This window comes from Mobula birostris, chromosome 11, assembly GCF_030028105.1.
Source record: "Mobula birostris isolate sMobBir1 chromosome 11, sMobBir1.hap1, whole genome shotgun sequence".
NCBI lineage: Eukaryota > Metazoa > Chordata > Chondrichthyes > Myliobatiformes > Myliobatidae > Mobula > Mobula birostris.
In genome coordinates this window covers 29,633,970-29,659,919 of record NC_092380.1, presented here as the reverse complement: position 1 = coordinate 29,659,919, position 25,950 = coordinate 29,633,970, and the positions used below count along the sequence as shown (strand labels likewise).

Here is a 25,950-nt window from a genome sequence, read left to right as displayed (position 1 = left end):
ATTACTGTCCTCAAGCAGTGTTTATGCGGGGATTGGGTACCAGGTAAATTGGATACTTGGCTTTTTGGGAGGAGACAAATTCCGTGTTGTATCCTGAACAACAGAAAACGCAAAACATCTGTACCCATCAGCAGAAAGAAGACTACCCAGATTTGTCATTAAATTATGTCATCGTTGATTAGATTGTCTGCACAACTCGTCATTTCCACCATCATGCCACGTCATCAGCCACTCGATTTCCGGCCATGTTTACCAATGTAACGAGTGCAGAGAAAATATCGTCTCTGGTGGAACTCGAACTCAAAACCGTTTTACTCAGTACTTGGTCACTCATCAGTAGAAGCCCAATACACTAGAGCACACAGAGCAGTCAGCTTGCGCCGCAGAGCACACGGGAACACTCTTTTGTGCAGAAAGATAAATTTACTGAAGAGAAAATTACAGTTTCTGACAAACAAACGCCCTCTTTGTACAGGTCAAACCTCCACCAGAAGAGATCGCAATAATCCAGACAACTGAACTCCTGTCCCCTGCACCAGTTCCTCAGCCACGCATTCATCGGCCAAATCACCCTCATTGGTGCGTGGCACAGGTAGCAATGCAGAGATTACTAGCCTGAACGTCCTGCTTTTCAGCTTTCTGCCTAGCTCCCCAAAATCTCCCTTTAGGACTACCTCATCTTTCCTATCTATGTCATTGGTGCCAATATATACGAAGACTTCTGGCTGCTCTCCCTCCCCCTTTATAATGCCGTGGACCCGATCTGACACATCGCTGAGCCTGGCACCTGGGAGGCAACATATTGAGGCACCTGGTTCTCTCCAACGCTCTCTATTCCTTATGGAATCTCCTATTCCTACTCGAATCCTCTTAAGCTCTCTCCTCTTCTGAGGCAAGCAACAGACTCATTGCCTAATACCCTGATACCCGGTCACACTTTGGGTACCCCCTCCCCCACCCCGTAGGCCGTCTCCCTCAACAGTATCTGAAGTTGTATACTTATTATTAAGGGGAACAGCCACAATGGTCCTCTGTGCTTCCTTCTCCTGACCGTCAACCGGCTACCTGTCTCCTGCAACCTGAGGGTGGCCACCTCCTTATAGCTTTTCTCACCTTCTCATTCTCCCGTATGAGACGAAGGTCATCGAGCAGCGGCCCCAGTACCTTGACACGTTCCCTGAAGAGCTGCAGCTCGGTGCACCTGGTGCGGATGTGGTTATCCGGGGGGATTAAATTAGATTATGAGGACACTCAGTCCTCGTTTATTGTCATTTAGAAATGCCTGCATTAAAAAATGATACAATGTTCCTCCAGAGTGATATCACAAAAAAACAGGACAAACCAAAGATTAGAACTGACAAAGCCACATAATTATAACATATAGTTACAGCAGTGCAAAGCAATACCATAATTTGATAAAGAGCAGACCATGGGCACGGTAAAAAAAAATCTCAAAGTTCCGATCGACTCCCGATAGTCCCGATAGCAGACGGCAAAAGGGAGAAACTCTCCCTGTTATAAACCACCAGGCGCAGAGAACTGCCAATGCATTGGAAGCACCCGACCACAGCCGACTCTGAGTCCGTCCGACCAGCCCCTCCGATACAGCCTCCGAGCACCATTCTCTGCCGAGCGCTTCGACGCTGCCCGGCCGCCGAGCAACAAGGAAAGCCGAGGACTCGGGGCCTTCTCTTCCGGAGATTCCGGATCACACAGTAGCAGCAGCAGCGAAGCAGGCATTTCAGAAGTTTCTCGAGATGTTCCTCCGTACTCTCACGTCTGTCTCCATTAAATCAGGATTGTGCATGGCACCCTACGACAAATAACAGACAAATAAGTTGGAAGCCCAGGTTAATCAGAGGGATGCCAGTAGACTATGGCAGGGTCTAAATGAGATCCTTGGGCGCAAAGAAAAGGTTGGGAATATCAATAACTGTGGCGCTTCTCTTCCTGACGAACTTAATGTATTCTACTCAAGATTCGAACAGAAGAGGAGCGTCCCGCTCCCTCCGGATGAACCGGACCTGGTGGCATCGAGATTCATCGTCACCGAGGAGCACATTAGAAGGGCCTTCCTGAAGATAAATCCAAGGAAGGCGACGGGCCCAGATGGCGTCCCAGGACGGGTTCTCCGGGCCTGTGCAAGCGAGCTAGCTGGAGTGTTTGCTGACATCTTCAACTGCTCCTTGTTTCAGTCTAAGATCCCCTCGTGTTTTAAGAAGGCAACGATAATCCCAGTGCCGCAGAAGAGCAAGGTGGCATGCCTGAATGACTATCGACCTGCGGCTCTGACATCAATTGCTATGAAGTGCTTCGAGAGATTGGTTATGGCACACATCAACCACAGCCTACCGGTCAACCTAGACGCTTTGCAATTCGCCTACCGTAGCAAAAGGTCAACGGCAGAGGCCATCTCTCTGGCCCTACATTCCTCCTTAGAACACCTGTAGAATAAAGATGCATACGTAAGGCTCCTTTTCATTGACTACAGCTCTGCCTTTAATACCATCATTCCAAATAAACTGATTCCTAAGCTCCGGAACCTGGGCCTTAGCACTCTGATCTGCAGCTGGATCTTCAACTTCCTCACAGACAGGACCCGGTCTGCAAAAATAGGGGACAAGCTCTCCTCTACAATCACTCTGAGCACCGGTGCCCCACAAGGCTGTGTACTCAGCCCCCTGCTGTACTCAGTGTACACCCATGATTATGTAGCCAAGTTTCAATCAAACTCAATATATAAGTTTGCTGATGACACAACAATTGTAGGCCGTATCTCTGGTAATGTGAGTTTGAGTACAGAGAGGAAATTAAGAACCTGGTGGCATGGTGCGAAGACAATAACCTATCCCTCAACGTCAGCAAGACGAAGGAATTGGTTGTTGACTTCAGAAGGAATAGCGGACCGCACAACCCAATTTACATCGGTGGTGCGCAAGTGGAACAGGTCAAAAGCTTTAAGTTCCTAGGGGTCAATATCACAAATGACCTGACTTGGTCCAACCAAGCAGAGTTCACTGCCAAGAAGGCCCACCAGCGCCTCTACTTCCTGAGAAAACTAAAGAAATTTGGCCTGTCCCCTAAAACTCTCACTAATTTTTATAAATGCACCATAGAAAGCATTCTTCTAGGGTGCATCACAACCTGGTATGGAAGTTGTCCTGTCCAAGACCGGAAGAAGCTGCAGAAGATCGTGAACATGGCACAGCACATCACACAAACCAATCTTCCGTCCGTGGACTCACTTTACACCACACGCTGTCGGAGCAGTGCTGCCAGGATAATCAAGGACACGACCCAACCAGCCAACAGACTTTTCATCCCTCTTCCTGCCGGGAGAAGGCTCAGGAGCTTGAAGACTCGTACGGCCAGATTTGGGAACAGCTTCTTTCCAACTGTGATAAGACTGCTGAACGGATCCTGACCCGGATCTGGGCCGTACCCTCCAAATATCCAGACCTGCCTCTGGGTTTTTTTTTTGCATTACCTTACTTTCCATTTTTCTATTTTCTATTTATGATTTATAATTTAAATTTTTAATATTTACTAATTTTTACTATTTTAAATATTTAATATTTGTAAACCAGGGAGCAGGAAGCGCAGAATCAAATATCGCTGTGATGATTGTACGTTCTAGTATGAATGGTTTGGCGACAATAAAGTATAAAGTATCAGGGAATCCTGTTAAAGAGAGAGCCTCTTCCCCATTAGAGACTCCTGTTGAAGAGGGGGTCTCTCTCCAACAGGGACTCCTGTTAAAGAGGGTGTCTCTCCCCCATTACAGAGAGTTGTTAAAGAGGGAGTCTCACCCTCATCAGACACTGTTGTTAAAGAGGGACCCCCTCCTCCATCAGAGACCCCTGATAAAGAGGGAGTCCCTTCTCTGTTAGGAAATCCCTCTTCGGAAATCCTGTTAACGTAGGAGTCTTCGGATTACCAGGAGACATTCCCTCCCTTATCTGGGAGAGTTAAAGAGAGACTCTCTGAACCCTGTTCTAAAGTTTCTCACCCATCAATGACCCTTTCCCTCTTGCACGAATTCTCCATTTTCTTCTCCCACACCCTCGCACTCACACTCACTTTCACCCTCCCATTCACCCACCCAAACACCCTCCAACTCACATTCCCTCTCTACAGCCCTCTCTGCTCTCCCTCTCTCTCTCTCCCAATTCCCCCTCCTACCCCCTCTCTCCGACTCTCCTCCCCTTCTGCTCTCAGTCTCTCCCTCTCCCTTTCTCTCTCCCTCCCCTCTCTGCCTCTCCTTCTCCAGAACCTGGGCCTCGGCAACTGGACCCTCGACTTCCTAACTGGAAGAGCACAGTCTGGCGCAGCCCAGGGATGTGTGCTCAGCCCACTGCTCTACTCTCTCTACACCCATGACCATGTGGCCAGGCACAGCTCAAATGCCATCTATCAATTTGTTGACGATCCAGCCATTGTTGGCAGAATTTCAGCGACCGGAGGGGATGCAGGAGCGAGATATACCAGCTAGTTGGGTGGTGTCTTACTAACAACCTTGCACTCAACGCCAGTAAGACCAAAGAACTGATTGTGGACTTCAGAAATAGTTAGGCGTCGGAACCTCGTAGAGGGATCAGAACTGGAGAAAGCAGTTTCAAGTTCCTGGGTGTTAATTTCTCTGAAGACCGAATCTGGACCCAACATATCGACGCACTCAATAAGACAGCAAATCTGTTTTATGATGGCGCTGGTGAAGAGCAGCGACTGCTTGCTGGTGGCAAATGAAACAAAGAAAACAAGTAAACCCTTCATTAATAACACTTCTGCTGCTAAACGTTCACTGCAAACGATAGACTTCCCTGACAGGGTTGAGCTTTCAAACCGCCTGGCATTTTTGCAGTGGGAACTGAAGTCTCGAAGGAGCAGGACGGCTGCGGCGTTGTGTGCACGGGCTGAATCGAGGCGGCGGGGTCCGGGTCGGAGAGCGGGAAGTGAGTGAGCCAATGTTCGGCCATTCCTGGAACCAACTTGGAGGCATTTCGATTTGGCAGAACCGAGGCGAAGCGAACAGAGGCGATGCAGAGTCGAGGCGGTGGGGTGGGCATGAGAGCGAGAAAAGATCGATTTAAACGCCGAGCCGAATTAAGGTGGAAGGGCACCGGCCCGAGAGCGTATCGCAGCGGCAGAGTCCAGGTCCGAGAGCGAGGTCTGACCTACTTAAGCGCAGGGCCAGTTTGAAAAGGACCGTGTGTCGGGACCGGGGGCGAGGCACCAGCCAGTTCAAGTCGCTGCTCCGCGAGGTTTACCCGTCTCCGCGCTGAACTTCAACACGTTACACCGCGAGATTTACTCATCTTTGGAACTATCACGATGTAAAATCGCTTTGGTGAACTTCAGTTCTGAAAGCTGTTTGGTTACTTTTATTGTTTGCACTTTTTTTCCTCTGCGTCTTGGGTGTTTGACGATCTTTTTTTTTCTTTTAATGGGTTCTGTTGGGTTTCTTTGCTTCGTAGCTGTCTGTAAGAAGACGAATCTAGGTTGAATAAAGTATATATACTTTGATAGTAAATGTATGTTGACTCGACTATTTCATTAGGAGTTTCAAGAAGATTTGGTATGTCACCAGAACACTCTAATTTTTCTACAGATGACCATGAACCGTCTGCATCGCCATCTGGTATCGCGGGGCGCGGGGGGTGGGGGGGGCGGGGGTTGCTACTGCACAGGATAGGACTGAGCTACAGAGAGCTGTAAAGTTAGCTAGCTCCATCATGGGCACTAGCCTCCGTAGTATCCAGGACATCTTCAAGGAGCGGTGCCTCAGAAAGGGGGTTTTCGCCATTAAGGACCTCCACCGCCCAGGACGTGGCCTCTTCTCATTGCTACTGTTATAAAGATCTGCCCCCTTAGTAATAATGATCGGAGAGGCACAGACAGAATGTGTATTTACCTTTACCGTCTCAACTAAAAAGCACGTGGGTTCACAAACTAACTACCTGCGTACACACCCACTAGAATTTCCTGACCCTCCATGAACAGTCAAAGGAGAGAAGTGACATTACCCGGGAGTGGAGACTACGCTGGTCAGGCGTTCATCGTGCTCCTGATCGCCACGTTGCCGGGGTTTCTCCGCATGCGTACTGGTTGCTGAAGGGTTACTGCCATTACGCATCTGGAGCTCCTGACTCTATAATGTTCCTCATCAGTTGAACTGATGGATCTCCACCCCACTGGCTCTAGGTCACTTTCTTACTGGCTCTAGGCCAGGGCTACAGCCAACGTTGTTCTATGGTTCTGTCCCCTAGCCCCTCGCCTTTGTACCTTTCAACTGACTGCTCCAAACTAGTTAAACAAGTTGACCCAGACACTGACTCTAACGAGATTACAGATCACTTCTTTAGAAAGTCTGTCACTTACATAATAAATAAAAACTCGACTAAGAATGGTGTCCGATTTAGTTGAAGCTCTTTGTGTCCATATTCGATTGCTCTGATTGGATTATCCCAGAGCAAGTATCTGTTCTGCGTTCACAAAATGGCAGGGTGGAGTGTGGGGGGTGGGGTGGGGGAAGATAATTGCTTTGTCTGCTTCCCCTGTCCTTGATTCACTCGAATCCACTGATTTCAAGACTGTAGTTCCTTCTGGCCAACACTACCGTCAGGTAGGAGGTACAGAAGCCTGAAGGCACACACTCAACAATTCAGGAACAGCTTTTTCCTCTCTGCCATCCAATTTCTGAACGTACATGGAACCCATGAACACTACCTCACTGATTTTGTTTTAAATTCCCTATTTGTCTACTACTTATTTGATTTAACTAAATATAGGACTTACTGTAATTTGCAGTTTTCTTTTTTTTTCTCTATTATGTATTGCATAGTACTGTTGCAGCAAAGTTAACACATTTCACGACATCTCCCTTTGATATTAAACTTGATTCTAAATCTGATTTGTTTTCCTCTCGCTATCCCCTCTTTCCCACTCCCCGTCCCCATTTCTCACTCTCTCCCCCTCTCCCCCACTCTCTCTCTCTCTCTCTCTCTCTCTCTCTGTCCCCCTTTTCTTCTACCTCTCCACGTTATCCCTGGCACTCACCCTCTCATTCACCCTCCGTCTCTCCCTCTCCCTCTTTGCCTCCCTATCTCTCCCATTCCCTCTTTCCCTCTCTCTTTCTGAATCTACATACAGGTATTGATTAAAAAAAAACAAGCATTGCTGGCGCTGCTTGCCAGATTTTCCAGCTGGAGGTCGTTCACACTGCTTATTCTTTCCTGTAGTCCCGATGAAGGATCTCGGCTCGAAACGTCGATCCATAGATGCTGCCTGAGCTGCCAAGCACTGTGTGTTTTGTTCTAGATTTCCAGCATCTGCAGTACGTCTTGTATTTCGTATTCTTTTCTTTCTGTGTGCAATGACAAATGGCCGAATCGGGGAGCTTCCCTCTGAGCGGGTGGCTACACGGGCAGTCGTTGTGTCTCAGCAGAACACGGGACTGTTTCCATTACATTTTCACAGCTTGATCTGTACTCTTGTCTTGAATTTTCTATATTCCTTTCCTCGATGCTGAGCTCACTATGGTTACGAATCGGGTGCAGAAACAGGAGCGTATCGGAGAAATCTGCGGCATGGACAGTCAGCGCAGCGCGGGGGATATTTGCTGACAGTCGGAAGGGGAACTGAGACGCACCTCAACTTCGGCGAGCTGGTAATTCTGAATATTGTTGCGAATGTACGACTTTAGTTAGGGTTACGTACAACTCGTTTGAGTGAATGGCCTTGGAAACTGATTATTTTATCAATCGGGCGCTGCTAAATGGAGAGAAACTTTGGGAAAGCTGTTAAAGTGGTGAACGGACTCCGCTGCCGGTGTGTATCGGGACGACAGAGGCTGTGAGTAAAGGGCGAGGTTCTGCTGTTACCGATGTCTGAATTGAAGGGACGGGGCTTGGGGAATGGGGCTGGGTGGTGCAAGGTGCAAAATGTCATCTCAACGCCCCATTTGCAGTTACGTCACAATCCAGGTTTATGTCGTGGCCGATAAGGCAGCAGATAAATGACAGGGCCACTTCGGCAGATCTTTCCTAACCGTCACACACAGAATGCTGGAGGAACTCAGCAGGTCAAACAGTCAACGGTTCGAGCCGAGCCCCTTCTCCAGCACTGGCAAGGAAGGGGGAGATGTGCCAGAATAAAACGGTGGGGGTCTCGGCCTGAAACGTCGACTGTACCTCTTCCTAGGATGCTGCCTTGCCTGCTGCGGTCACCAGCAACTTTGGTGTGTGTTGCTTGAATTTCCAGCATCTGCAGAATTCCTGTTGTTTGTGAACTGAACTGAAATTCTTTCTTTTTTTTTGCATCTGTGTTTACTCAGGAGATGGTCACGGAGTCTGTAGAAGTGAGGTCAAAGAATTACAGAGGTGGAGTTGCTTGCTGCCTTGAAGCAACTTAGGGTGGATAAATCCCCAGGGCCTGACAAGGTTTACCCTCGGACACACTGCAGGAGGTAAGTGCAGAAATTACCGGGGCCCTGACAGAGATACTTAAATCATCCTTAGCCGACAAGTGAGGTGTAGGAGGATTGGAGGAGAACTTAATGTTATTCCGCCGTTTAAGAAAGTCTCTATAAATAAACAGGGAAACTATAGGCCGGCGAGCCTGACATCAGTAGTGGGACGGTTATTGGAAAGTATTTTAAGGGACCAGATATAAAAGTGTTTGGATAGGCATGGACTGATTAAGCACAGTCAGCATGACTTCGTGCGTGGTAGATCATGTCGAACCAATCTTACAGAGTTTTTCAAGGATGCTATCAGGAATGTTGATGAAGGCAAGGCAGTGGATGTGGTCTACATGGATTTTAGCAAGGCAGTTGACAAGGTTCTGCGTGGAGGTTGGTCAAGAAGGTTCAGCCGTTTGATATTTAAGATGAGGTAGTAAATTGGATTACACATTGGCTTTATGAGAGAAGCCACAGAGTGTGGTACTAGATGGTTGCCTCTCTGACTGGAGGCCTCAGAGATTGGTGCTGGGTCCGTCGTTGTTTGTCATCTATATCAATGATCTGGATGGTAATGTGGTTAAATGGATCAGCAAATTTGACGATGACACCAAGATTGGGGGATGTAGTGTACAGCGAGGAAAACTATCATGGCTTGTAGTAGGATCTGGACCAGCTGGAAACATGGCAGATAGAATTTAATGCAGACGAGTGCAGGGTGTTGCACTGCCACCAGTCGCCAAGCAAGATTACGCAAATAGAGTTGCCTTTTCAATCAGGTCCACAATCAAGATTTAAAAGGCAGGGCTTCATGGCAGATTCTTTTGGCACTGCAAACAATCATCGATCGGGATTTATTAGCAATGGCGGATAAGAATAACTGCAAGTGCAAGTGGAGCGGCCATTCTTTTGAGTGTCCCAGTGTTTAGAGTGGCTTTCGCTCATCAGGCTTGGGTGAAGTAAGGTATTTGGCAAGTTTCTCTTTTTGTTCTTATTTGTTAATTCCTCGTCTGTTAGGGCACCGTAGGGTTGTGTGAATGGCGCCAGGGGCAGTGTTTTGTTCTGTGTGTGAGATGCGGGAATTCTCAGACTCCCGGAAACCACATCTGCACTAAGTGCACCGATCTTCGGCTCCTGAGAGAACATATTATGGAACTGGAGATGCAGCTCAGTGACCCTTAGCTCATCCGGGAGAAACAAGAGGTGATAGATGGGAGCTGAAGGGAGGTAGTCACCGCTCGGTTGCAGGAAACAAGCAACTAGGTGACTCACAGAAAAGATGCCGCCCCTCCCTTCCTGTCTTCTCCTGTCATTTCGGATCTCCCCCTCCCCGTCCTACTTTCAAATCTCTTACTATCTCTTCTTTCAGTTAGTCCTGACGAAGGGTCCCGGCCCGAAACATCGACTGTACCTCTTCCTAGAGATGCTGCCTGGCCTGCTGCGTTCCACCAGCATTTTGTGTGTGTGTGAGTGTTACTTGAAGATTGTAGTGGTTTATCGTCCAGTGGTGAAGGCAAGTAGACAGGGTTTAAATTAAAGAAGGAAGGCAGAATTTAAGATATTGCTGAGTTTGGAATATAGGCCTGTTTCTGATATCAATCCGATTAAATTAACTAAGGATTAAAAAAAAATTGGGTGATAAGATGACACAACCGTGACTAACAAGAGAAGTCAAAGCCAACATAAAAGCCAAAGCGAGGGCATATAACGGAGCAAAAATCAGTGGGAAGTTTGAGGATTGGGAAGCTTTTAAAAACTAACAGAAGGCAACGAAAAAGTTATTAAGAAAATAAAGATGGAATATGAAAGTAATCAAGATAATAATATAGAATACCAAAAGTTTCGTGAGATACATAAAGTGTAAAAGAGAGGCAAGAGTGGATATCGGACCACTGGAAAACGATGCTGGAGAGGTAGTAATAGGAAAGAATGAAATTGCGGATGAATAAGTATTTTGTATCAGTCTTCACTGTGGAAGATATTAGCAGTATGGTGGAAGTTCCAGCTGTCAGGGGATATGGAGTGTGTGAAATTACCATAACTAGACAGAACGTTCTTGGGAAAGTGCAAGGTCTGAAGGTAGATAAGTTACCAGGACCAGATGGTGTAGACCCCAGGGTTCTGAAAGAGGTGGCTGAAGAGATTGTGGAGACAATAGTAACGATCTTTCAAGAATCACTAGATTTTGGAATGGTACTGGAAGTCTAAAAATTGCAAATATCACTCCACTTCAAGAAGGGAGAGAGGCAGAAGAAAGTAAACTATAGGCCAGTTAGTCTGACCTCAGTAGTTGGGAGGATGTTGGAGTCGTTTATTAAGGATGAGGTCTCAGGGTAATTGAATGCACATGTAGTCAGCATGGTTTCCTCAAGGGAAAACCTGGCCGGACAAATCTGTTGGAATACTTTGAAAAAAATGACAAGCAAGATGGTTAAAGGAGAATCGGTTGCTGTTGTGTATTTGGATTTTCAGAAAGCCTCTGACAAGGTGTCACACATGAGGCTGCTTGACAAGCTGGAAGGCCATGTATTACAGAAAATGTACTAGCACAGATAAAGCAGTGGTTGATTGGCAGGAGGCAAAGAGTGGAAATGAAGGGGGCCTTTTCTGGCTGGCTGCCGGTGACAGGTGGTGTTCCACTGGGGTTTGTGTTGGGACAGATTCTTTTTTACGTTATATGTCAATCATTTGGATGATGGAATTGATTACTTTGTTGCAACGTTTGCAGACGATATGAAGATAGGTGGAGGGCAGGTAGTTTTGAGGAAGTAGAGAGGCTACAGAAAGACAGACGGGTTAGGAGAATGGGCAAAGAAATGGCAAATGGAATACAGTGTTTGGAAGTGTATGGTCAAGCACTTTGGTAGAAGAAATGACTGTACACTTTCCATAGTTTGGAGTAATCGAACCATTCACTCAACACGCCAACCAGGTGATTGCATTTCTCTCAGCGCGTCGTTGTCTCGGAAATGATCGGAGAAAATGCGACGGAACCGCGTGCTCGTTTGTTCATGAGATGGAAAAAGATATTAACGAAAAGAAGGTGATATGTTAACAAGAATGGTGGAAATGACGAGTTGTGCAGACAATCTGATCAACCATGACATAATGTAATGACAGGTCTGGGTAGTCTTCTTCCCGCTGATGCGTACAGATGTTTTGCGTTTTCTGTGGTTCAGGATACAACACGGAATTTGTCGCCTCCCAAAAAGCCAAGTGTCCAATTTACCTGATACCCAGTGCCCACATAAACACTGTTTGAAGATAGGTATCTTCATTACTATTTATAATTAAAAACCCAGACTTGGAGGGCAAGCGGCAGAATAGTGCTGACTGGTCCTGGTGCGAGTTAATACTATTTAATCATCAAATAACTTCATAAAAACAGTTTTAGCTCATATCGGAGGTTTGCGTTTGTATTTTAGAACGGCTTTAAAAATCCCAGAAAGGGCTGAGTACAGATATTCCAGAACTCTTGTCAATATAATTGTTTTAGTCTGCATTGTTACGCTGCGGAAGCTGGGATCGCTTCATCCGAATGAAAACCTGTGCATTTTGGAGTACACACGCAAAGGTCGCTGAACATGACAACATAGGCCGATAGGGGGCGGTTTTACTCTTCGCATCTGCTGTAAATATGAACACTTAACCTTAATGTCCCACGTATATACTGAGAATAGTCGTGAAAATTAGCGTCCTTGCACTGACATCTGGAAAAGCATTATCTGCCACCCGGCAGTCTGAAAAGGCAACTCGGTGCCACGGTTCTTTCTGGTTTGTTTTGCAGAGATAGTGGGTTGGAAAAATAGAAAATGCATCAAGCTTCAATCTCAGTATGTGGGAGATTATTTTAAAACATATGCCTATGATAGGACACCTTCAAGATTAAAGCGATCAACTAATTCACATCATTGTGTAATAAATTTAAAACCGCGGTAGTGTGGCCGAGCGGTCTAAGGCGCTGGATTAAGGCTCCAGTCTCCCAGGAGGCGTGGGTTCGAATCCCACCACTGCCAACGTGTCTCCACTTTCTTTTCCTCGAAGGTTTTGGTTGCACTATTATAGAGAATTCCGAAATGCTTTGCAGGGAAAAAATAAGAATTACAAATCATGACGGTGATGCAGTATTGGTGTCAGGGTTTAGTATATTACTGTGGGCTGCAGAACACTTCAGATTGCGCTGGGGCTGCTGTGGACGCTTAGGGCTCGTGGCCTCCATTTATTGAAAGTAGTGGTTGTAAAAGTATTTAACATCTGTATGTATTCTAGCTCATTTTTGTAGAGTCGTCTGTCCGGTTTCTTGATCCATGCAGCGAACTGGTCTGAGTTCTATTGGAAAGTCTTTTGGAACGACGTCACCACAAATAAATACTGGAGACAGCAGGAATGTGACTTGTTAGAGAAAGGAGACAGCCGAGGAAACAGTGGAAGGAAACCCCAGACAGTGAAAGGGAAGGCCTCGGCCAACTTCAAGCGGACATTAAGATTCGGCTGACGAAGTTGCGAAGAGATTAGAATCTAAGGAAGCAGCACAGAAAGAAAGATCAAACAAGAACACAGTTCTACAAAGACCCTTTAAGTTTATTAAAGATCTCTTCAGACCGAAAAAAAAGTGGAACTTTGAAAACATCAAAGCAGGCACCAGAAGAGCACCTGGAAAAGATTCGCACTGACTTGAAAAGACAGGAACATGTGATCATTCTATCCGACATCTGGCCAAATCAACCCCCTACCTACCACCTGGATTTTGATCCTCCAAAATGGAGCGAAGTGGCGAAGGCAGTCCGACGGGCAGGAGCGGCGTCTGCTCCCGGGCCTAATGGAGTACCATATAGCCTTTTAAATAACGCACCGGACGTTTTGCGGTTTCTCTGAAGGCTGAGGGTTGTCGGCAGAAGCGAATAATAGCCAACGCGTGGCGAAGGGCCGGAGGTGTCCAGATTCCAAAAGAAAAGGATGCTGAAAAACATAAGTCAGTTTCGACCAATCTGCCTTCTGAACTTCAAGGGGAAAATCTTCTTCACTGTAGTAGTACAGAGGTTGGCCAGTTTCCTGGAGAGAAAGATGTACGTTGATACATCTGTACAGAATTAATTAATTAGATTATGAGGACACACAGTCCTCTTTTATTGTCATTTAGTAATGCATGGATTAAGAAACGATACAATGTTCCTCCGGTGTGATATCACAGGAACACAAGACAGACCAAGACTGAGAAACTGACAAAAACCACATAATTAAGAAACCAGGAATTCCAGGGTTGTCCGGGTGTTTGGAACATGTAAGCATGACATGGCACCAGATCCAAGCAGCTAGGAATGGTAAAAGGAATCTCCATGTGATCTTCCTGGACTTCGCCAATGCATTTGGCTCAATTCCCCATTCACCTCTCTGAGAAGCATTTGACTTCTTCCAGATATCAGAGCCTATCACAACGCTGGTGAAATTGTACTTTTAAGACCTGCAATTGTGCCTCACAACAGCAAATACTACCATGGCAGAGACTGGAAGTAGGCATTATGGTGGGGTGCACTATATAACCCCTGGCCTTCACAATGGCCATGGAGGTCATTATCAGACTTCAGAATGGGTGGTAGCCGGTGAAGGAGCAGGCGCTGGACTTTGTCTTCCCCCTCTTAGGGCATACATGGAGAATATAACAACACTAACTACTACTGCAGCATGCACCAAGCGACTACCCGGAAAGCTGCAGGAAAACACCAAGTGGGCCAAAATGAAAATCAAACCCAGCAAGTCACGAAGCATCTCACGGTCAAGGGAATGCTGAAAGACATAAAGTTCTTCATTGGCGATGATCCATTTCCAACAGTGTCTGAACAGCTTGTCAAAGGCCTGGGTAGATGGTACAACACCAGCCTCACGGACAAACAGCAGGTGCAGCAACTAAAGCAACACATCGCCAACGGCCTGGATAACATCGACAAGACCATGCTGCCAGGAAAACTGAAGCTCTAGTGCTTACAGTTTGGACTCCTATCGCGAGTGATGTGGTCACTCACTGTGAAGAAGCTCGAGTGAACCATAAGTCGTTCGTAAAGAAGTGTCAGTGTCCCAAAGTGTATCAGTAACATCAGTCTCTTTGGTAAAGGAAACTGCCTTTCACTGGCCTTACAGAGGGATTCAAGTGTTCTAAGGTGCGTCTGCGGGTGACTCTCGCGACAAGACCATCAGTAACGTTGCATGGACCTTATCAACTAGGTGGAAATGGACCCCAGCTGATGCCCTTAGTCCCGGAGACAGTGTGGAGCAAGTCCAACAGGGCAGGGGTGGCTTTGGTCTGCCAGCAAGCAGACCTACTTGGCACAAGGCCACGATTCCAGAGCGGAGGAAGATGTTGGTCGAGGAAGGGCGGCGGGAAGCATTAAGAAGAGGAAAATCATCTGAAAGGACATATGGGAGATGGAAGCAAACTCTTTCTCATCAGACTTTCCTACGATATGCTTCCCTCACAAAAATAAACTCCACCGGTGTTTCGGTGAAGACCCAGCTTGTTCCCTGTGCACGACTCCAGCAACCCTCAAGTATATCCCGGCAAGCTGCAAAACCAGCCTCACACAAGGCAGATACACTTGGCGTCCCAACCAGGTCTTGCTGAATCTGACAGCGGCAATCGAGACGAAAAGGATAGCAACCAACTGCTTGCCCCCTAGAACGACTAACGCTCTGACACCAGCAGCATTCATCCAGGAGGGAGGGAAAGGACCAACTAATCTCTCTCCTAAGCCAGAAACAGGCCAGATGAACATAACCCGCGACTGGGGAAAATGCTGGTGGGTGCCAATGAACAACTAAGCTTTCCAGCGGAGATTGCTACCGGACTTGTTTCTCTGGTCCAGTTCATTGCGGATCGTCTACATCGTGGAACTCACAGTCCCGTGGGAGGATTCAGTGGCGGAAGCATATGAGCGCAAGAGGCTACGCTATGCAGATCTAGGAGTTAAAGCTCAGCGACGGGGCTGGAGAACCAAAGTCGGCCTTGTGGAAGTGGGTTGTAGGGGATTTATAGCCACATACACCGTCAAATTGCTGAAGGAGCTAGGGATCTATGGTCAGAATCTACTGCAAACCATCACAGGTGGCGGAAACAAGCAGTCACTGGCTTTGGATCAAGCGAAAAAAGAATCTCCTGGGCTCTAATAGCGCACCAAGAGAATGGAAAGACACAACTGGGCGGGGGGGGGGGGACGTGGGGTTGGTTCTGGGACGCCAAAACTCATCGTCGAGCCCTCCGGAGATGTGGTGGACTAATCGATGAAACATAGAGGAAAGAGGAAAACCCCCGCGTGTTAACCCTGCGCCACTCCCAAGACCAACGCAGCCTTGAACGAGTGCTCACGACCTACTAGCACGAAAGATATTATCATTTTATCCTGTGTTTCTTAATCTTTGGAGTACACGTGCGATAGTTGCTGAACATGACAATAGGGTGATAGGGGGTAATTTTACTCTTCGCATCTGTTGGAAATGTGAACATTTAACCTAATGTCCCATGTGTAAAGTGAGAATAGTCAAGAAAATTAGCGTCTGGAAAAGCATTGTCTGCCACCCGGCAGTTTGAAGTTTCAGGGTTTAGTATATTACTGTGGGCTGCAGAAGACTTCAGATTGCGATGTGGCGCGCGGGGCTCGTGGCCTCCATGTTTCGAAAATAGCGGATGTATTTATCATCTATACGTATTCGATCTCATTTCTGTAACGTCGTCTATCCGGTTTCTTCATCTATGCAGCGAACTAGTCAGAGTTTGATTGGAAAGCCTTCTGAAACGGAGCGTGAAATCTGTGGCACCGTTCTGTCTGGTCCATTTTGCAGAAATATTGAATGGGTTGGAAAATAGGAAAAACATCAAGTCTCAAGTACATTGTTTCAAAGCATTCGCCACAAGTATAAAACTTTCAAAATTAACGTGGTCAACCAATCCTTGCCATTGTGTAATGAATAAAACAGCGTGGTAGTGTGGCCGAGCGGTCTAAGGCGCTGGATTAAGGCTCCAGTCTCCAAGGAGGCGTGGGTTCGAATCCCACCACTGCCATCGTTATACACGTATTCTCTCTTTTCCACGAGGACTTTGGTTGCACTATTATAGTGAATTCCGAAACATTTTTCAGAACAAAATCGGAGAATCACAGATCAACATGACTACAACGCAATATTGGTGTCAGGGTTTAGTATATTACTGTGGGCTGCAGAACACTTCAGATTACGCTGTGGCACGTGGGGCTCGTCGCCTCCGTGTTTCGAAAATAGCGGGTATGAACGTATTTAACATCTATATGTATTCTCTCTCATTTCTGTAACGTCGTCTATCCGGTTTCTTGATCTATGTAGCGAATTCGTCAGAGTTTGATTGGAAAGACTTCTGAAACAGAGCGTGAGATCGTTTCTCAGTAAGACCAGGGCAAGTTCATTAAGCAGATAACGGCCACATTTTGTAAACGATTGTCACCGTAAAACAACCTTACACTGTAAAAACGCTATAACAACGTAAACAAGCCAGCCGGTCTTGCTCCGCATTATGAAATGTAAACTTTAATTTGCAGTGTATGTATTGGATTGCTGAAACCGCCTTCAATTCACCCCATAACTTAAAGGTTCCGCTGGGAGTCGAACCCAGGATCTCCTGTTTACGAGACAGGCGCTTTGACCAGTTAAGCCACGGAACCCTCGCGTGTACCTTGTTCTTCAGCCACCTCCTTGTACTTCACCCCTTCCGCTCCACACCTTCTCACACTGACTTCTTCCCTTCCTTTCCAGTCCTGATGAAGGGTCTCGGCCCGAAACGTCGACTGTTTATTCTTTTCCATAGATGCTGTCTGACCTGCTGAGTTCCTCCAGGATTTTGTGTGTGTGTGTTGCTTAGATTTCAAGCATCAGCTGCTTTTGTCGTGTATGGAATAATGACAGCTCACTTGCATTAACATCTCTTCTTCGCCGACTAGCGGGGGAAATTCTTCAGACTCAGACTGTAAAGATTAGTTAAAACAAAGCGAACCGTATTGAGAGACTCACTCCTATGTAGTCTGCATGGATAAAATAGGTTCCTACCCTCACCACAGCTGACTAGTTTTCAGAACATTGATTCAATTACAGACATTCAGCCGGAAGGCAGTGATGGATCTACCAGCCCTGGAGACTCAGATGCAGAACGCTCTGTCCTTAGCAAAAGCGTTATCTCTCTCCCCACCCCCCCACTTTGCCCGCACCCCAACGTGTTCCCTGCCCGTCACGACGCTGAACTCTTCTTCCATCGCCCAATTCTTTGGCAAGAATTCCACATCCCGCACGGATGGCCCCTTCTCCCGTCTTGAACCCTTCTCTTCCTCGTCTACACGCCCCCCACCACTTCCCAGAATATGCATGTGTGTGTGTATATATATATATATATATATATATATATATATATATATCCAGTCCATATCCCCCAGTACTCACATATACGAGCACATATAGAATATTAGTAAAAACACAACCATACAAATATATATAGATACATTTTCCAGCCCCCTCAGTCCATTTTAAATGTTCAGTTAGCACCCTGTTTAGAGCGTGATAGCTCGGAGGCTTACCTGGCAGCTGAAAAGCAAGCGACCCCGTAGCTTGAGGCCCGAGTCCACTGAGTGCCGCTAAAAACTCTGCAGTTGACAGCAACATCTTGTCTTGTGGTGAGCAAAACTCTGGGAGGACAGCTCTGACTCTGTTCTGGACATAGCGCCACGGCAACGGCTTCGTCCCCTCTCTCCGAGAGGTTGCAAACGGGCGACACGGTGATTTCACGCCTCGCCCTCGCTAAAACTGAGGATTAGGCTCTCTCTATTCGCATCCAATAAATCAGCGAATTGAACTTGCAGTGTACCAGATTAACGATGTCCAAAAGGGTCTCGCAATCACCCTTGAGCATGACGGCCACTCGCTAGTGGACTGTAAGCCTCCATCGATTCCGGCAGCAGCACGTTGCGCAGCTCCTTCATTATCTCCGCCAGCGAGCAACTCGCTGACGGTGTAGAACTGAGGTACTTAGAGTTCTTAACATATAGCAGGATCTTGCGATGATTAGACGTACGTTTAAGTACAATGGTAGTAGCTTTTGTTGACCCTGTAGAAGCTGGTGCGACAAATCGCGCCGCCATACTACCATATCAGGGTCAAACGTGCCGTACTCCTTTCAGGTCGACGAAGCTGCCGGCCGAAGAAGGCGAGCGGCTGCCGCACGCCTTCGACCAACTGCTTGTTCACAGAGCTCACAGCATAGTCTGAAGCTTCAGTAGTAATGGCTTTGGGTGCGGTGGAGAGCAGGTGTGCCAGCAGGGTCGCATTGGAAAGAGCTTGTTTGGTATCATCAAATGCCCTGGTCATGTCAGCTGACCAGTCAAGTCCATGATTCGGGACAGTGGGAAATCCATAATAGCGGCTATCTCTGATGGGAGGAAATTCGCGTCTTCTGCAGAGGTGCGATGGGCGAGAAAGACAATGGTTGACAACCCAAACTGGCATTTAGCAGGGTTAATAATCAAACTGTGTTGGCTTAAGTGCTCGAAAAATGTGCTTAGGTGAGATACGTGTTCGCATTTGGATACATTGGTGACGAGTACTGTATGTCATCCAGATCAACAAAAAGAAAATCTAAGTATTTTAATACAGAATCAATGCCATGGAGCATGTGGAGGCCTTCCAATATCCAGGCAGTCTTTCTTTCTTTTTTTTCTTTTTCTTTCTTTTCTTTTAGATAGGGGTATGTATCAGGGGGAAGGGTTAAAGGGAGGGGGGAGGGTAGATATTATTATTCTATGTAACCAAGTTTGAAAACTCAATTAAAAAATTATAAAAAAAAATACAGAATCCATCAGCCCAAACAACATGCACAGAAACTCAAAGAGGCTGGGGTTATCACAGCCATTTTGGGAATGCCCTCCGAGCACACAGGCACCTGATGGCAGCCCCTAACTAGACCGCCTTTAGGAAAAAAATTAACTTTCCAGCTGAATGCGTCGAAAATTCCTGGAAGTGTGGGATCGGGTAACAATTGGGTTGGTGGCCTCATTAAGGCGTCGGTAATTGCCACTTGGGCAGCAGCCACCAGTGGACTTAGAGACCACATGGTGGGGCAAACCCAAGGGGCAATTCAACCGGCCTACAATGCCAAGTTTTTCCATGTTGGCAAACTTAGCCATCACGGTTGCCAGCTTTTCTGGGTCCAGTCTGGGTGCGCGGGCATGGACTGGTGGGCTAGTTATGAGAATGTGGTGCTTGATCCCATGTTTTGTGACTGTAGTGGAGAATGTGGGCTTGGTGAGGTTTGGGAATTCGTCCAACAGTCGAGTGAGCTCACAAGCGGTGGTGCATATGTTTGACAGAGTCGTTGTGGGGAGCTTACTTGGTAATGACCCGAAGTCCTTGACATACACAAGCTGGCAGTTCTTAAGATCGACTAATAGTCCTTTGACACACAGGAAATCTGCACCAAGCAGGTGCAGCCACTTCAGCCAAGACGAAGTCCCACGTATAATGTCGCCCACTGAAGCAGACCATCACCTGTTGTGTCCCTTAGGTCTGGATCCTGCTGCCTTTGGCGGCCTCCAGTGAGATTTTGTCGCCGTTTGCCTTCTCTTCAATAGGCAATGCTGGCAGCACACTCACTTGAGCACCCGTATCACATAAAAAGTGTTGCCCTGAAACCGTGCTCCGTGAAACCTGGCAGCTGGAATCCGTGATGTCCTCCGACCTCTGATGTCCCGAAGCAATGGCACTGTCGTAGCTGCAAGGCGGTTGACACTTCCTAGCGCTTGTACCAAAGCAACTGTGGTAAACACACAAGTGTTATCTGTTTCGCAGCCAAGGGCGTCCTTATGTTAGGGGCCTTGCTGACTGTGCTTATTGAAGTAGAGAAAGGAGGAGGAATGATGCTCCGCTGCCTAGCTGAGTGTAGACTAACAGCCATTTTAGCAAACTTCTTGGATGCATTACCGAGGGCTACTCGAACTGGATCAGGAATCTGCTGCATGAAAACATTTAACTGTCGTTCATTCTTTGGGGCAGCATTTCAGGATGTATGTTATATACATTTCTCTGACATTGAATGTACCTTTGAAACCTTTTGTTTCAGATGGACAGCATGTGGTCCATTAGCTCTGAAGGCCTAGCATCGCCGAGATCAGGTAAGGAGAGAGGCTGTGTGGTGTGCTCAGACTCCGACAGTCCAAAAGTCTGCGAAAGGTGAGTTTTCAGCGATCTGTATTTATCATGTTCAGTGGACGCACTACTCTCGCAGCTGTGGAGTTACTGAGCGATGCTACCACATAGAAATGGTCTTGCCGGCGGTGATTTCTTGCAGCGCAAATTGAACTTTGGCTTGTACGAACCGAGCAACGGCAGTTTGCTCCCAAAAATCCAGCAGTTTCTAAGCGACCGCGTCGGCCGACATTCTCAATAATTCTGGAATCGTCCTAGCGCATCATGGTCACCAATGCCAATTTTCACAAATAAAACTGCATTGGTATTTTATGTATAAGAAAAATCATAGCAACTTATTTATCGAACAACAAAAACTGAACACGAGGCGCGGTAAAAATCCTTTACGTAATTACCTCAGCACGTCAGACCTGCCACTTAAGGGGAACCCCAACTCAATGTAGGTGGTTGCGAATTCTGTATGGATCCACCAATTACACTACTCTACACTACACCTGCCCATTCACCTCCTCCCTCACTTCCCTTCAGAGCCCAAAACACTACTTTCAGGCGAGGCAACACCTCACCTGTTAATCTCTGAGGTCGGGTGCTCCCGATCGAGGTTCCTTTACACTGGTGAAACCCGTCATAAACTGGGGGACTGCTTCGTCGAGCACCTCCGCTTCATCAGCCAAAAGTAGAATTTCGCGGTGACCAAACATCGTATGTAATTCCCATTCCCATGCCTGTTCCGACATGTGGACCCGTGGCCTCCTTTCCTGCCAAAGTTGAGGCAACTATAGAGTGGAAGAGCAACACCTTATATTCCGTCTAGGTAGCCTCCAATCCGAGGGCATGAAAATCGATTTCTCCTTCCTGTAAAAGAATCTTTTCTTCCCCTCCTCTCTTCTATTCTCTACCCTGGCCTCTTACCTCTGCTCACCTCCCCTGAGTTCCCTCCTCCTTCCCTTTTTCCTATGGTCCACTCTCTTCTCCTATCAGAATCCTCCTTCTCCAGCCCTTTTCCTTTCCAACCCATCTAGCTTCACCTGTCACCTTCCAGCTTAGCCCCCTTCCCCTCCTCCCCACCTTTTTATTCTATCATCTTCTGCCTCGCTTTTCAGTCCCGAAGAAGGGTCTCAGCCTGAAATGTTGACTGTTTATTAACTTCTATAGACGCTGCCTGTTCTGTTGAGTTCCTCCAGCATTCTGTTTGTGATCCTTTGTAAGGAGTTTGTACATCGTCCCCATGAAATTTGTGGGTTTTCTCCAGATCTTCCAGATTCTTCCCACAGTCCAATGATGTACTGGTTATGAAGTTAATTGATCATTATAAATTGTCCCATGACTGGTTGGCATCCGTCTTTCTCGAAGCACAATGGGTGATGATAATTACCATCACAAGCCTGGGCGGAAGGTATGGATATCCTAAGATGCCCAGTCATCAAGATCCCCCTCTCGGCCTCACCAGTGTAGTCCAAAGGAAAGCTTATGAAGCAATACATTTGGCACCAGCTTGACTGTTGAAACTGCCAGAAAGATGCTCAATGACAAACAGGTTCCTTAGGGGCTTCACTCCGGATGTGCTGTCTGGGTCTCCCCCGAGACTGCCATGATTGGGCTAGGGTTAAATCAGTGGGTTGCTCGTTTCACAGCTTGAAGGCCAGGAAAAGTCATTACCAAGCTGTATCGCTAAATAAAATAAAATCATGTAAGGGCCAATTCGGTGATGGAGAGTTCACCTTTAGTGTATAACAAATGTGTTCAAGAGTCCGATAACAGCAGGATAGAAGCTGTCCTTGAGCCTGTCATATCAGCTGACTCCCAGGAAGGTTTGTCGTGGAAACACTAAGAACACCAGAGTGACTTCGAGTTTCGTTTTAAATTTATTAACATGATATCACGGAGAGTCTGCGTCAGTCTAAACCGCCACCAAGGTTCTGATTTTTAGGTTATACTACACTCAGATTTATAGAGCAAGACAAACAACTTCATATAACTTTGTTCAGCATCCCAGTCAGTATATAATCAATCGTTTAAAAGACATGTTAATTATCTCTCAGCGAGGGTCTAATAGTCATCTTTGGTTCCTGTTATCAGGACTCATAATCTATCCCCAGACGCATCCTCCCTCCTGGCTCCAGGGCAATAGTTCCTGTTTACTGGAGTTCTTGGCACTGTGCTTATCATCCAAAGTTATTCTCGACACGCATCAGCAGTCTTCTTTCCATCTGCCATCAGATTCTATAGGGTCCACAAACCTATAAACATGACTTCACAATTCCCCTATAACACTATTTATTTATTGTAACATAGGCTTTTGGTCCTTGTAAGGACTTAAATTTGATTCCTCCTTGTTATAACCAAAATGTGCACCATAAACTGGAAGTTTGTAAGACAAAATGGTGTTAATGTGGGATGTGGGAATGTGTACAAGGGAACCAGTTGACAGCAATGTTTTGGGAATTTAGTGTGAGCAGCAGCCTCCAGATTTGGGAATAGATAATGGTGAAAATGATGTACTGAAACCAGATGCTGGTGGGGGAAAGCGGTAGGTTTGGCGAGTACCTATGTTCAGTCTGCAGTGGCCTGTCTTTAAATTAATCTCTTTCTTTCCCTTTCATGAATTTTAAAAACTCATAAGGCAAACATAATAAGTATCTATTAAATAACTGGCTTAAGCCAAAATGGGATTTAATTTTTCTAAAAGTAGGTTTGGTAGATTTAATTTAAGATTGTAAATTGATTTTATTTAATGCTATTTACAACATGAAAAAATATTGACAATGTTGAATAGTAAAATACTAAAAACCATTTTCTTACTAAGTGACATGATCAGGCTCAAATATAGGCCTAGCATGTGAAACCTGTGCTTGTCTTTTTGCTGAACAAATACTGAGTTCTGGGTCAAATTTGAGATAAGCACACATAGATTTCACCTTCAACTGGAATGAGACAATCTCTAGCCTTGCTCTTGATGCTTGTTAATCAAGAAAAAGTTTGCTCACACATGTAAGAAGTTGAAAACTGCAGCAAAATGTTCATTGCTTTCCTATGAATAGGAATGTCAGGAGACACTTCTTTCACAGAAATCCAAACTTGTCTAGGCCCAGGTCGGTAAATCTCATCTTGAGTACACAAGAACTGCATCTTACAAAGTTCTTTCTCGTCTTTCAAAGGTAGGAAAATACTATTCAATTTTGTTTTGCAGTTCTTCCAGGTGGTTTTCAATAAGACTCGAGACTTTCTGATTCTTGCTTATTCTCAAGCCCAAGCAGCAGTGGAAACAATTCAAGATTTCCTTCTGCAACATGATTTTTCCAAAGATTCAGTTTCCTTTTAAATCCAATGATTTTTTTACAAAGTCAAACTATTTTCTTCAAGGCCTTGCACAGACTTGTCCAACTGGTTCATATGATGAAAAATGTCTGCTAAGTAGGCTAGTTTCTGCAGCCATTCTTCATCTCCAAAGTACTCAGCAAAATCTGGCTTATTTTCTTCAAAGTACTCTTGCAATTCACCTTTCAGCTCAAATACCCTGTTGAAAACTCTTCCTCTATTAAGCCAATGGATTTCTGTATGTGGCAGAAGATTGGTGTGCTCTTTGTTCAGGTTTTCAGTTTTTTTAAAAACATTCTCGATTGATCTGGTCTTTGTTTAATAAAGTCAACCATTTTTGTAGCATCATCCAGAACTTAGTTCATTTCATCTCCAAGAGTCTTTGACATCAGCACTTCTCTATGAAGAAAGCAGTGTGTAGTGACACCCTCATGATTTTCTTTTTTTTTTTACAAGAAACAAAATCTCTCATGGAGCCAACCATTGATGGGGCACCATCAGTACAGATGCCAACATAGTTCCTTCAAGACGTTTCCAGATATGAAGACAATACATTAAATATACCTTGGCCTTTGCTTGTTTTGGGCAGCTCTTTGCAACAGAAAATGTTTTTTTGAATTTCACTGTCATTTACAAACCTTACAAATGCTACAACATGACATTTATTGGTGAAGTCTGTTGACTCATCAACCTGGATAGAGAAACTGTTGTTTTTTTTTCTCCAGCTTATCACACAAAACTTCTTCAGCATCATATGACATGTCATCGATACGTTGACTTATCGTATTAAGAGTGGCCGCCTTCTTGCCTGAACAAGAACCACGCAAGAGTCCATTCTTGAGCTACTATATTTCGATGACTGTGCTCTTCTCACGCAGAAGACGCGCTACAGGCTGCAGTCACAGTTTACCAAGGCTACAAGGGCTTTGAGATAGCGATCAGTCTGAAGAAAACAAAGATCCTCCCTCATGGCATTTACAATCCAAGGCAGATCACCATTGATGACAGCCCCCTCACCATGGTTGAGCAGTTCACCTACCGGGGCAGTGTAGTCTCCAACAACACTACAGTTGTAAGGGATGCTGACAATCGACTTACCAGAGCTAGTAGTGCCTTCAGAAATGTGTGCGAAGAACCACCTGCTGTGTCTGTCCACAAAAATCCAGGTGTACAGGGCTGCCATTGCTACAACACTGCTGTATGGCTCTGAACCCTAGGTCTTGTACTGCAATCAGGTTGCACTTCTATCAGCATTGCCTCCGCTCAGATGGCAGGATCATGTCTCCAACAACGAGGTCCTGAAGAAGGCTCATCTTCCAAGCATTGAAGCCACTTTGCTCCTCAGGCAGCTCCGCTGGCCAGGACTCATCATCATTGAACATGAAACCTTTTCAATTTCTCGTACTGCATTTTATGCACTGTAATTTTACATGCTGGCATCGTTAGGTTCTCACTTTTCCTTTTCTGGGTAATAAGCATTGCTACTAAATAACTTGCTTCCTTTATGCTTTTACTAACAGTAACTTTATTAACAAACGTTTTGCTCTGTTTGCTTTAAGATTCAAATAGCCATTAAAAATAATCAGCACTTTTATGAGTCATAGGGCTGTAACTTGTAGTTAAGTGTCTTTTCAATGTTGCTGGAGCCATTGCTGCATTTGTAAGTTGTTTACCACAGACTAGGCACAATGGAATAGGACAACTTGGATCACCAGTACATGTAAAACCCACTGATAAGTAGCTTTCATTGTAAAGTCAGACTTTTTGTATCCGTTGTTGCACTACTGTAGTGAAATGACTCAGAAGATTGTAATTCAAAAATAGCTACTTCCGACTGTCAGACATGTCTGTAAAACACGGGTTAATAAAATATAAAAATGGGTGAGTCCATCCAATACTCGGACAATGCACTTCATGTTCCTCATCAGCCTACCGTCCTCTCCTGTGTGCAATACAGCCCTCACCAATTA

General features: G+C 45.9%; 3 non-coding genes across 3 annotated transcripts; 2 read left to right on the top strand and 1 right to left on the bottom strand.

Moving 5' to 3' along the window:
* Positions 1-12,392: 12,392 nt before the first annotated feature.
* On the top strand, positions 12,393-12,474 carry trnal-aag (transfer RNA leucine (anticodon AAG)). The gene has a single exon. It is a non-coding gene; the product is annotated as a tRNA-Leu (tRNA).
* Positions 12,475-16,426: 3,952 nt separating this feature from the next.
* trnal-aag (transfer RNA leucine (anticodon AAG)) lies at positions 16,427-16,508 on the top strand. Its single transcript has one exon. It is a non-coding gene; the product is annotated as a tRNA-Leu (tRNA).
* Positions 16,509-17,065: 557 nt separating this feature from the next.
* trnat-cgu (transfer RNA threonine (anticodon CGU)) lies at positions 17,066-17,139 on the bottom strand. The gene has a single exon. It is a non-coding gene; the product is annotated as a tRNA-Thr (tRNA).
* Positions 17,140-25,950: the final 8,811 nt, after the last annotated feature.